The sequence below is a fragment of the Ornithodoros turicata genome, chromosome 3 (assembly GCF_037126465.1).
Source record: "Ornithodoros turicata isolate Travis chromosome 3, ASM3712646v1, whole genome shotgun sequence".
NCBI classification, from domain to species: Eukaryota; Metazoa; Arthropoda; class Arachnida; order Ixodida; family Argasidae; genus Ornithodoros; species Ornithodoros turicata.
The window spans coordinates 101670088-101683002 of NC_088203.1; the positions used below are offsets into that span (position 1 = coordinate 101670088).

The 12915-nt window shown below is 45.5% G+C and overlaps 1 protein-coding gene across 7 annotated transcripts in view; it reads left to right on the forward strand.

The window, feature by feature from the left end:
- The window catches only part of LOC135389010 (cell adhesion molecule 4-like), a 596648-nt gene that overhangs the window by 400133 nt on the left and 183600 nt on the right, over nt 1-12915 (forward strand). For 3 of the 7 annotated variants that reach the window (XM_064618918.1, XM_064618920.1, XM_064618919.1), the window contains exon 5: nt 3029-3067. The exons of the other annotated variants lie outside the window; for them this stretch is intronic. The gene's annotated coding sequence lies outside the window, so the exon portion shown is untranslated. The remainder of the gene's footprint in view (nt 1-3028; nt 3068-12915) is intronic. 7 annotated transcript variants of the gene reach the window in all.

The window sequence follows — 12915 nt, forward strand, 5'->3', positions numbered from 1 at the left end:
GTTGAAAAAGCATCAGCAGATGGAGGTTGTTGTGAGTGTATATATATATATACTTGGTGAATGGGGTTCGGACGACCGCGAATATATGTAGCTGAAATGAAAATTGAAATATATATATATAAATATATAGAACAAATAGGTTAATATATCAGACGGCTACGAAGTTGAATAAAAGTGAAATAATAAGACTTGGACTACAGATTACAGGAACGTTAACAAAAACTAATTTATTTAATGGGCATTTTAACACATAGATTAAAAAAAGAATGGTCGACGTTTCGACAGTGGCACTGTCTTCGTCAGGACGAAGACAGTGCCACTGTCGAAACGTCGACCATTCTTTTTTTAATCTATGTGTTAAAATGCCCATTAAATAAATTAGTTTTTGTTAACGTTCCTGTAATCTGTAGTCCAAGTCTTATTATTTCACTTTTATATAAATATATATATATATAGCATGACGTAACTGGCAGGATTTCTAGCTGGATATAGGAGGTTGTTGATGCTTTTTCATAAGCTGTCATTCTTTAATTAGGACTTGCCTGTTGTTAGAACTAGCAAAGGTAGCTGTACATTTTTTTTTTTTTTCGTGTTAGCGCCGCTTAGTAACTGCGGCTGTGATCGGCGTAAAGACGTGGGCAGATGGAGTGCAGCTTATAAATAGTGTGGTATAGATTAACGCTACTGTCACATGCAACTATGAGCTTTCGTAAACATTTCGCTCTTGATCGGGTCTAACACTGCTTAAAATTAGCATCTGCAAAACAAATAAATAAGATAATACTTACTTTAAAGGCATTTTTATACAACTTCGCCGGAGCTAAATTTACTTCACAACTCTATGAAGCTTCTCTCTCTCTCTGTCTCTCTCTCTCTCACTCTCTATTCTGTTCCCGCCACGTCTGCCCAAGAAAGACATCAGCATCCCTTAGAGAAATCGTCCATCTGTTTTCTTCGACTCTCTATGACCATCGAGCGAGTTTGCCCTATTTTGCGTGGGAAATATCCCTGAGCTTTCCATGCGTGGTTGCTGTCAATATTTACGATAGCAGCGCCTTGCCTTTTGCTTTGCAAAGACGACGCTGCGGGAACGGCGGTCTTCCTAAGTGGTTTACCCAGACAGCCCCTGTCCTTATAGCGCGCATAGTCAACAAGAAGTTCCGCGTGCTTTCGCTATCCTATCCTGTTACGTCCTCGCTTGTTGTTTCCTCTTCAATCCTGCCGTCGGACGAGAAGTAGTTGGCATTGTTTTGTTGCAGTTAGCCAAGTTGGGAAGCTCGTTTCGATTTCTTGCTTGCCGTGGAGTTTGTTCTGAGTTGGGGTTTCTGGTTCCTGCTTGCATACACTGTTGTTGCATGGGAAGGAGTCAAAGGTGCAGCCTGCAGATCTGCTTGCGTGCACTGTCGCGTCTCTAGGGGGTCGTGCAGCGTTTTGTGGCGACGAGGGAGTTTTCTATGGGGGGGGGGGGGAATATACATTTATTAGAAGGGAAGGTTTTCTATGGTTAGCTTCAGTCTCGTGTGTAAGTTGGTTACACACAAAAAAACTAAGTTGCAGTTACAGTTAGCCTAAAAAATGGGTAACTAAGTTGCAGTTGCAGTTACTTTTTTAAGGATGTAATTATATACGGTTACCACCCTGAAGTAACCTAGTTACTTTACAGCCACATTTTTTAGGGAAAAGGCCAAAGTAGATGTAACTGTCAATCTTTGTCTTAGCACTTCTATTGTCCAATCATATAGTTATAACGTCACCTTGTGTTACAAATAGAAGATTTCCCTTGAACACGATGGGAGTTATTCTATAAGGCCATATCCTGGCTTCGTGTGAGATGACCATATTCGCGGTCCTCCTGGTTGGTACCCGAAGCCTCGACAAAACGCCGCCAGGGAACTGCCGCGCGAAAAATGCTGCAGTACCTTGTAAAAAAGTAACCATTAGTGTAGCCGGTTACTTCAAAAAGTAACTAGTTACCGTTACAAGTCACTTATAACTTAGTTACCTTAACTAACCCAAGACTCGTTTGCTTGTCTTTGTGGGCTGCATTACCGGGGAGTAGCCGTTGGATGCAGCAAAGCTGATGTGTAATGATGGGACTTGCAAACTTTGTTCCACGTATACCATACATCAATGTGAAAAAAAAAAGAAAGAAAAATAAACAAGCGACGTGATTAAGAGTCCACTTACTGAAACTTGATATATTATCGAAGGTTGGCTTCTCCGAACGCCAAGAACTCTTCGTGATTATTCGGGAACACTACACGCGAGAACACAGAAGCAAGCAAGCAAAGAAAAAAAGTCAAACAAAGAGGCGCCTGCGATTGTTTGAGTGAATCAAAATTGCCGATATCACCGATACTGTATGGTGTGAGCCGAAGGTGACCACCAGATGGCACAGCCCCCGAACTTTGTACTGAACGTATCATCGCCATTGTGTCGTGTGTCTAGTTGTTGTGTCCCGTTTTTTTCTTTTTTCTTGCCTTTTTTTTTCTCTCTCTGTGGCAACTTGCCGCCCGTCTCGGCAGGCAGACCGCCTTCTCTTTCTTATTTTTTTTTATTTCTTTAGATAAACGATACCCCCCACCCGCCATCACGCAGCAGCCAATTCCAACCGATGTAAAGTTACCCAGTAAAGTTACCCAGCCAAAACCAAGGTAAAGTTATGTAACTACTAATTGAATATTCTTATCGTGAATTAGTTTTCTTTTTTTTTCCCTTCTCACTTTTAACTCCTATTGCTCCCTGTCGTGTCCGTTCTGCGAATAGATATGTACCACACGATACCGCTCTACCATGTACCTCCTGACTGGTGCGCCAATACCGAGGTCCTGCAGATGTTCTTAGGCACGAAAAAAAAAATCTAATATTATGACTATTACACTACTACTATTTGTGACCGTGAGTTTACTCGAAACTTACGTAGTATATATATCGCACATTTTGGATTCATCGCACGTTATCTAGCATCAAATCTTTCCCTCTCTCACGTTGTCCACACGTCAATAACTTTACCTCTGTTTTGTTTCAGGTACGTTGGGAATCCTGTATACAAGACACACAGAAACTGGTGAGCGACGCTCCCAACGTTCTATCTTTCGTTTTTGTCACCCGAGCAGTTCTTAAAAACCGTCACATCGTCAACCACGCGTAGCAAAACTCCCCCTGGTGAAAAAAAAAGAAAAAAAGAAAAAAAACGCCACATGATTATCCTCCTGCAACACATTGAAGAAGAGAAGGGCAACGATTAATTTGGTCGGGTGGCTTTTCCACAGATCGCTCCCCATATCAGGCAAACATGGGACAGACAGTGCGGTGGGGGGACTTTTGTTTTATTACTTTCGGAAAGGACGACAGACCCTCGCTGGGGGAGGGGGTGGTACAGTTCATTAATTTTTATTTGTTTTTATTTTATTTTTTCCTACTCTCTGTGCCAGCGCGCACACTTTGCAGAACCCCTGAGGAGTAAGAAGCTAAAGAGTAGTTTGAGGGGTGCGTGGGTGAGGGACGTCATCTGTTCGCTACGTCCCGCGATGTGTGGGTGGACAAATAAGACACTGTGGGAAGGGGAGAGGGTTTTTTTTTTCTTTTGTTCGCGGTCATTTGTTTGGGTGCACGGCTGTTCTCGGTTGTCGGAGGCGCAGAGGGAGTTTGGGTTCAGCTCGAGAAGTGGTACCCCCGTGGAGAGTGTGAATCATATATGGGTAAAGACAAAAAAAGGGTGCATATGAAGAAGAGTGATGCGGGGATATTTTTGAAGCGCGGTCGGGCTAAAAGTGTGTTTGCGTTGGAGGAAGAGAAGAATGGGTGTAGAGTGGCGGGGGAAGGATGGACGTAATTGGCCGTATGTGCCGTGTTTGCTCGATTGAATGAATTGGTCCTCGTGTACTCTAGCGTTAGAGTATGTGTAAAGCACAGGGGTGGCATCCAATGTATTCCTCCGTAGACGAAAGCGTGCTGGGCGAACGCAATGCATCCTGGACAGGTCCTGGTCGCACGTCACAGCAAACGTCAAGGCGCACGTGACCTTAAAGATGGCGGCGCCCGTGATCGGTGGCCAAACCGTTCGTAAACAATGCGGTTGTTGTTTCTGGACGACGTTTTGGATGTTTTTCGATCACGGTAATTATTTTTATCCGATAATCTTGCAGTAAAACGCGCAGTTTTGCACCCAAAGCCTCGTATTGTTGACTTCCAAAGATGTGATGACGACTGCGCGTTAAGACTTACCGAGCCGATGCCAAACTAAGGAGAAATGGGCTACCATGTCGCGGAAGAAGGACCGCATAGTTTACGCTACCAAAATACGGTAATCTCTTGGTGTTATGACGGCGAAAATATGTCGGCAAGCGGCAAAACGACATATAAACAAAGTCACATGACCTGAAAATGACGTTGTCTATGACGTGCGACCAGGACAAGATGGCAGGTTTGCCAAAAGCACCCGCTTGAGGGTAGTTACAACAATGGCGGGTTTGTGTCACCCCTGTGGTGTAAAGGATACCAAATGGACTGATACATAACAGTAGCGTAGTGTAGTGGTTACTGTATGATGCGTGCCCTTTACGTCGCGAGACAACTATGATCATTAGCGACGCCGCACTTGCCCGAGCGTGGATTTATTTTGCCTGCCTGAGGGTGCTTTAGCGTCCGCCGAAATACCGCATCAGAGGGCACACCGTATTTAACGTCCCTCGCGGAAGACAGCGTGTCTCAGCAACTTGTACACTGCCGCCAGGTTGCTGGCGTCCTCTGCGGGGTTTGAGCCCGCAACCTTGGGCATGAGCAAGTATATACACCTCGTGTAACGGCAGAGATCGTACAGGGCCCTCGAAACCCTCGAAAATAATTGAACCTGAAAGTTCATATTTCAAGGCCTTGGAAGGCGTTGAATTTGGAGCCACTCTTGGAAACCCTTGAGTTCTGGGAGTATTTCTTCACAATCTGTGACGGCACAGCTGCAAGCATCCACTCCCTGTGGTTCCTAAACTTGCCGTCTCAAACAAATGTGTCCACCAATCATATATCTGACTGACCAAATGTAGACAGGCGTTGCTCCCCTCTGCTCACGCTAACAAGAACTCAGAGCGCGTCTAGTATACTTCCCAACAGCATTTCTTCTATAGCTGCATGTGTTATTCGTTTCTTTTTTCGTCTAGCAGCAGCTCTGCAGTCATGAATGTTTACCGAGTACCCCAACTTCCTGTGATTCTACAGCATTTCTTCTAGATGTCGTCAGGCAACAATTTGTACAAAAGCACGCACTGCGCTCGTCTGCAGTCGTGCGTCTCCTCATGCGTCCGTGTTCACCATAAGCTTTCTGTCCAATTCTATCTGGCCTTATCAATAGCCACTGACATTGCTGTGAAGTGCGCCCATGAAGTTAAAGTCACCTAATACGCCCAGAGAGCAGCATCATGACATACTCACAAAACCTCTTATTTTTTTATATCCATTGACCATTGGAACACCATTGTCCTCTGGGCAGATGTATGACGCATCGGCTCACGGTTAATGCACAAAAATATCGCCTGTTCACGAATACTCGAAGACCACTCGTTCTGCAGGGGGCTCTTGCGTCTTGCCGGTCAATAACTCACGTCGACCGGAAACTTATTACTCCCTGTTCGTTTCATTTCTTTCATCGATGTCGAATATCACAGTTGTGAAGCTGGGAAACCAACGACACAACTGGGAACGCGCTGGCACTCAATTTATATGTCATGATCCTATATTTGTCCAGACACCATTTCGAAGCCACGCCGTAATATTTCCACCAATATGTTCCTCATAACAGCATCGAGACCCCGTATTATATCCACCAAGGCCACGTTCTACCTTTTACTGCCTTCGTCGTCCTTATATCCCTCGTAAAGAGAACGCTCTCTTTGAACGATGACAAAATGCAAACGGATCAAAAAAGGGAGGCAAAAAATAGAGTACGCGTTAAACGCCCACCTCATTCCAAAGACACGCGAACGACTTCCACAAAGCGATCATCTCTTGTCGTCGGTGATCCCCAGCAAATTTCCCTTCCTCTTTTTCCCTCTTAAGGAGAGTTGGCTATCCCCCATAGGACGGTGATGCGATTTGCACCCAAAAAGTCGTTGGCAGTTGACGATATGGCGGTCTATATATGACGTCCACCGTTCTATGGCGCTGACCGCAGCGGACCGGCTGGACTCAACGACCAATGGGAAGGGCGACAGTGAGGAAAGCGTGTATAGTGAACGGCTTTGCCGAGTGGTGGCGTACCACGCGGTGTCATTTCCGCCGATAAAATGGCGATAGGATTGGCGGAAATGAGGTCTGGTGTTTTCTTCGCTCTAAGGAGGTGGAGAGAGTGAAAGTTGATTTAGAGGAATCAAAGGGATGAGTTTGAAATACTGTGGAATCTCTGTCAACGGAACCTTATTGGGATCACGAATATCTGTTCCATTTATCGGGAGTTCCATTTACTGAGAAAATGTGGTGTAGGATATGAAATGCTGTCGTCGATTGTTTCCCGAAGTACACATACTCTCAACCACCTTTCTGCACATTGACGTAGCAAACATAGTTTACAAAAACAAAGGGAAAATATTGACGAAGAAGAAAAAAGGGAAAGGGAAAATATTGACAAGAACGTGCTTCATGTGCAAACTTCATTATAGACCTGCAAAAGATGCGCCAATCTCTGTTGGTGAGATCTCTTGGATCTGCTTTTTCTGAATGACGCCGTCTATGACTGTGAGGTTATGCAGGAAGAACTCTGAATCTTGTTGTTCAAAAAACGTTGTCAGAAGTATTAAAACTTTTGTTGGGGCAACAGCTATCAAAACCGTTCTTTGCAAGTGTAAGAGCATAGTGTGCATGCTTCTCTGTCGCCATCGGGAGTAGGCCTGACCAAGCCGTCCAGCCAAAGTGCTCATTCACCACCAGGAGCTGAAAAGTGGTGACGTTCGAACTAGGGGGCATAGCGACAGCGGTTGGAGTGCACCTTCAAACCCATAATCGGTCCGGTGAGTTCGGATTTCTATTTCGGTTACCCGGAGGTGCAAAAAGTTAAACTACACTACTCACTACTACACTACTACACTAAAAACGACACTACTCCGTGGCTGTTGTTGAGCAACTTTCATTTAGCGAGATTCTATAGTAGTAGTAGTAGTTCGTGGAATGTAAAATAAGATATGGTCTTTGGTGAATGGTTTACGCCATTGTTTTGCGGCGTGAAAATCGGTGTTCTGAGGTGCTGGGAGCATCACTAACCTAACGACACAAAGAATGTTGTAGTTTTTCACGATTATTATATGAAGTAAAAATTATACTCTCTCCTCTGAGGGTGTCGACGGTGTTCAGTTTGCTAGACCCAATTGCCTGGGGTCAGCGAAACCTAAGAGCGCGTGGCATGCCCGTGTTTGCGTGCCTTGCTTCACGAATAAAAAGCACGAAATTTAATTTCGACGGTCGGCACGTTGTTGAAATACTTCCTTATCGTTCCTAATCGATGCATAGCTACAGATCCGACTATAACTACAACTACTAGCACTACAGAATAACTATAAGTAGTCAGATAGTTGCTCACCGTGCCTCGCGCTCCACTTCAAAGTCTCACGCGTGCCATTCTGGAAAAACAAACTTGACGGCGCACTCTTCAAACAAGGCGAAAATGATAGCGTTCCCATTTCCTATGTCTCGCGAAAACAATCTTTTCCTTCTTCCCCACTTTATTTGCTCCTCAAACTGTCCTTTCCGCCCATAGCAACATGGCAATTTGAGATCCCGTAGTACATGACAGCGAAAGAAACAGTCGACGAAAAAGCCAGAGAGACGGAGGAATTGGAACCAACACAACATAATTCACATTCTGCTAGGTCTGCCTACAGGGGAGAAAACGTTGTCTTTGTTTCGACGTTTATGTGTGCACGGTGCCAACGCTTCAAAACAACAACAACAACAACGAAGGGCGATGCGCGCCACCCGTCGGCCGTTCCTTTTTATCATCCAACAGCGCTCGCGCGGCGAAATTTTCAGCGACATCTTCATAACACACACACGCACACACACAAAGCACGCGCACTCGAAAATTATGGCTCGCAGCGATTCTCCCTGGGAATGAGGAAGTAGTCTTACCTTATTATTCCTTTTCACCCCTTACTTCCTGCTCCCGCGATAGGAGAGGAGCATAAACTGTTCTCACACTTCCACACGATAAAGGAGATAGCGAAAGAAACGCACGTTGGCACGTTTCCATTGTGATTTTGCAGTTTATGGCGCTCCCTATCTTTGTAGAGCATTGTTGCGGCGAGATAGTGGAGCCTTTTTCCTATAGTCGTTGTCGTCTTGGTGAAAATCAAGCTTTCTATCGCATTGATGCGTAAGGAGAAGCTCGTAAAAGGAAGAAGAGATGTTTTTGGTCGTTGGAGGTGTTAGTTCGCAATGGAGCGGAACGGCTTTGAAGGCGTCTGAGTTTAGGGAGACTTTTGACGGTGCTGTTTCTGGGTGGTGTGTTTGGTTGTAACGTTTGGGTGTACAAGAACGCGGTTTTGCTTCTGCTTTGAGTCAATGTGTATGCTCTTGTGATATCTGCTGGTTTAGGGCCACTTGCTGCGTTGTACAAGCTATTTCGCCCCCTTTGAGGTTATAGTAGTAAATAAATAAATATCACATGATGTGGACGTACTGTATTTTCCCGTGTAGAACGCGCGCCACAGATCGGGAGATACCAGCACCAACAATACGAACACGGAAACTATAAAGTTGATAAGTTGATAAGTCGGAGAGAAAATATATGGAGAGATTGAATTCGGCACCCGACCAATCCTGCAACACGCACACACACACACACACACACACACACACACACACACACACACACACACACACACAAATAAACAAAATAGAAACAGGGAACGTAATGTAACGTCGACGTCGCTAACGCAAGCCATATGCACAAACGCACGGGCCCACCAAAATGTAGTCGCGGGGACACAATTATATGCAAAGCAATAACAAGTGTGCGCGAAGATTAACGACATACGCAACAGCAACAGCAAAGATATACGCTATAGCAGTAACAATCGCAACATATATAGGCTCACACGCCGACAAAACCTAAGTGCACACAATGCACAAAACGTAATAAACAAACTCCAAAGAACACTGTGCATTTTCTGGACTCATTCATCATGTAGACCCTACTTGTTCTTTTCTTTTCTTTTTTGTTTGTTTGGTTTGTTCTTTTCTTTCTTTCTTTCTTTTTTTTTTTAAATGATTCTCGGACATCTTGAGGTTGGTTCTTCTACTTTCTTTTCTATTCACGAGTGCTGAAGTAACCTGATCAGACTTTGTCGGCTCTCACATCTCCATATCGCAATCAATCAATCAACACTGTGCAATAAAATTCGCAAGTTTAGCCAGAGCTGTGTCCCTCTTGTCGGAGGGCCAGACATATATCACCTTTACGATGTCAAAAGGCCTACCGTCCAGTCGGTCAAGACTCAAGAGCGGCCTTCAATGATGCACGTTGAGAAGCGCACCTATTACAATGGACAAGGATGTGTTCTGTGTCCTCCGTAACGGCACACATTAAGCAGTTCGCAGAGTTGGCCCTCCCAATTTTGTAAAGAAACTGACGCCCGTACGGCACGTTTAACCGAGATCGATGAAGAAGTCATATATCTTTGTAAGGGGCGAGTAAGGCTTTCTGGGACACTCAACTTCAACTCCGGATCTATTCGGCGAAGAAGACGAGTAGACGAGGAGGAAACAGGTTGAGGTTGACCTCCTAGCCACTGTAGCCGAACGATAGTCCCCGTGCCGGATCTCAACAGGTGTGTCACATCTGCCTCTGAGTAAGTACCATGTCACGAGATATTGCGTTGAGGACAGATGTGCTATGTCCGCTGCCTCGTCTGCAGCTATAAAAACTATAAACACATCGCCGTTACTGTCCACAGTAACCAAAGCACTTATGCATCGATTATCAGTACTTTGTATTCACGGACGCAATACACCTTTTTACAAAAGCAAGCGCCACCTGTGGCACGCAAGGGATCATGGGAACTTGGAGCGCCTTAGAGCATTCGAGACTCCAAGAGGCGGAGGTAGAAGAAGAACGACAACATTCCTGGTGTGCGCAGCAGCAGTGTCAGCCGGGGTAAACCATAACCGAAGCAGACGACGGAGCAGTCTCCCTCAAAGTTCCCATGCTGCTTTGCGCCACGCGCTTGGTGGCGCGCGCATCTTTTTAAAATCGTCTATTCTGTACTCGTAGCCATCGGAATTGGATCCGGCCGTGTCAGCGTCGTAGTATATACTTCCCAAGCAGCACAATGTACTGAAAGTTGAGTGCAATAGGGGTGGACGGTATGTGTCTTATCAATGTTCTTTAGTTTTACGAGTGTGTTCAAGGCCTTCCACCTACCCGTCCACCCCTATCGCACTCGACTTTCAGTACATTGTGCTGCTTGGGTTGGGTCCCCCCCGTCTCACATTCTACAATGCCAGCAGAGAGTGAAGCCCTATCGAGTGCAGCATCGCTGAAACCTGGACGGCGTCCCGTTCTTCTTGGGCCGGCTTCGCTGCCTAGACGTCTCGTGTTTGGTGTCTATACTGTCGAGTTTTCCCTCTTTTCTCGAACGTCCAGGTTAAACGAATGATTCACGCCTATGTCACGGCTGGAGGTTGCACAACAGCTTCTAGGAACGGCTCTCCCGATCAAAAACTCCTACGTATGGCACGCACCGGTGAACAGACCAGAAAATACGGTAACTTCGGTTCGTAGCGCTGGCCGCAAAGAGTAACTCAGCAAATGGAGCTTTGTGTAATTGACACTACATCATGCAGGTGCTTCCAAAGGTACTGCTTAAGGTGCTGAAGTGCTGAACGTCAAGCTTACATCATGGGTGTAAGAGTTGTACATTTTAGAAACCCCGCGAATATTGTGCATTTCCAACTCAGTGTAATAGCCACCCGACAGAGACTCGGGGAAGGCACGTTGGACGGGGGACACTTGACACCTCAGGGGGTCTTCGCGACCAGATGCTCGCTGGCAATAAATCAGTAGAGTGGGCCAAGGAAGATGCACTGTCCAAAGTTGCATGGTGCACGGATTGACAGCTTGGTCCGTTACCCATAAATACCGAGTAGTGGGCGGACAATTAGGAGGTGCCTGGTTGGTTCTAAATTCAAACTAGGCCAACCATGAGTTGGAGACGTTTGAACCGGGCTTCTGGGATTGGTGTTTGCTGGCGGGGGGTTGTGTCTCAAATGTCACCCTTTTAAGCGGAGGACACACGAAAATTCGTGTGTGGAAGCCGCAACGACTTGATGAAGACGAGGCGAAAGCCCCGTGACTTCAGTCGCTATAGTGTTGTCTTGTATATAGTTATGTAAATAACTATGTAAATAAAGCCCAGTTATTGTTCGAAAATACCGCCTGTCGGACGTCTCTTGGGAATATCTCCGATCTGTGAGCTACATCAACGGAAGAAACTTTACTATGGGACTGTAAAAAAAATAAAAAAAATAAAGACAAAGAAACGAGTAACACGTTTACGGTGCTCCAGTCAAATCAATTAGTGCAGTAGCAATGCCGGGCGACGTCATTTAAGTCTTGCTTGGTCAGAAACCAGACAAATCCCAACAAGGATGGAAGTGAGCTAATCACTTGGTGCGGCCCCCGTTGCCTAAGTAACAACGGGAGAATGTCAGCAGAAGAAGACGAAATCGTTGCTGCTATAGCAGCAGCCACCGCCCACAGACTCCAACTTCCTTAATTACAAACAATGTCACCGCGGTGGACAGGTTAGCACTCTTGACCGACAATAAGAAGTATGGGCGTGTGTTCTCCCGCTGGAGCTTTCAGACCTTTCCGTCAATTCTTTTCTTTCGTTGTTGCACACGGGTCGGTGCACCGGTATGCTGTTCTACAGCTCGATGTACCTCGATTCTCCATTAGTTTGACAGATGAACACTACCCATCGCAAACGTCGGAGGCGGTAGGTGATATAATTGCAAACGGACGGCCAATTGTTTATTGCAAACATATGAAGGAACATTTATTCCATTGATTCTCACAAGGATTTTGAAATTTACGGCTCACCTCGGTTTATCACTTGGTAATGCTGTTGATTGCTGATCTCTAGTCTGTGTGTTCGAAGCCGTCCGAGGGCGCCACAGTTTTGCTTATGCACATTGTTTGGGTAATAAATTAGGACATTTACAAAAAGTGAATTAATTTCGGAGGAAAGGACCCGAGGAGATACTTTCAACGGGAATGTCCCAATTGATTTTAACCAAATGATTATGGTGTAGTTCGTCTCGAGGACTGCGCAGCTATACTATTCGAAAGTGACGCGAACTCAGTTTACAAGTTGTATGATGAAACACGTTCATTGCATGTCGGAAGCGGTTCGGTAAAAACGGCTTTCTCATTTCTTTTGATTCCACTTGCCCGATTTGTTTCAAGAAATGTGAATTTCTTGGAAGCTAATTCCTAGTACGTCGATTATCGAGTATTTCGAAATGAAGAATAAGTAGGAAAAGATACAGCTCGTACCTAAAGATATAAAATGCGTTAATCGCGAGTCGTTGGTACAACGGTCTGCACTTTTCCGGCCATAATCATTGCGGGGGGAGCATAGAGGCTCTTGTGCGATGGGGTTGGCAATTAAACCTTACATTTTACTGCGTGTGCTTCGTCTGAATGAAGTCGTCTTGTTTCATTTTGAGTTTAGTGAGTATACCGTAGTTCCACTTTAGAGGCTTTACTGCAGTCCCGATAGTGCCACGCGGAACCTAACCAGAAACACCACCCCTCGGGGACCTCGGGGATGGCATCATCTCTCGCTTCTGGCATCACTGTCGAAATAAGTTGCACGCATAATGCACTTTCAACTTGACTCGGAAATTAAATTTCGCAGTCCCTGTTTA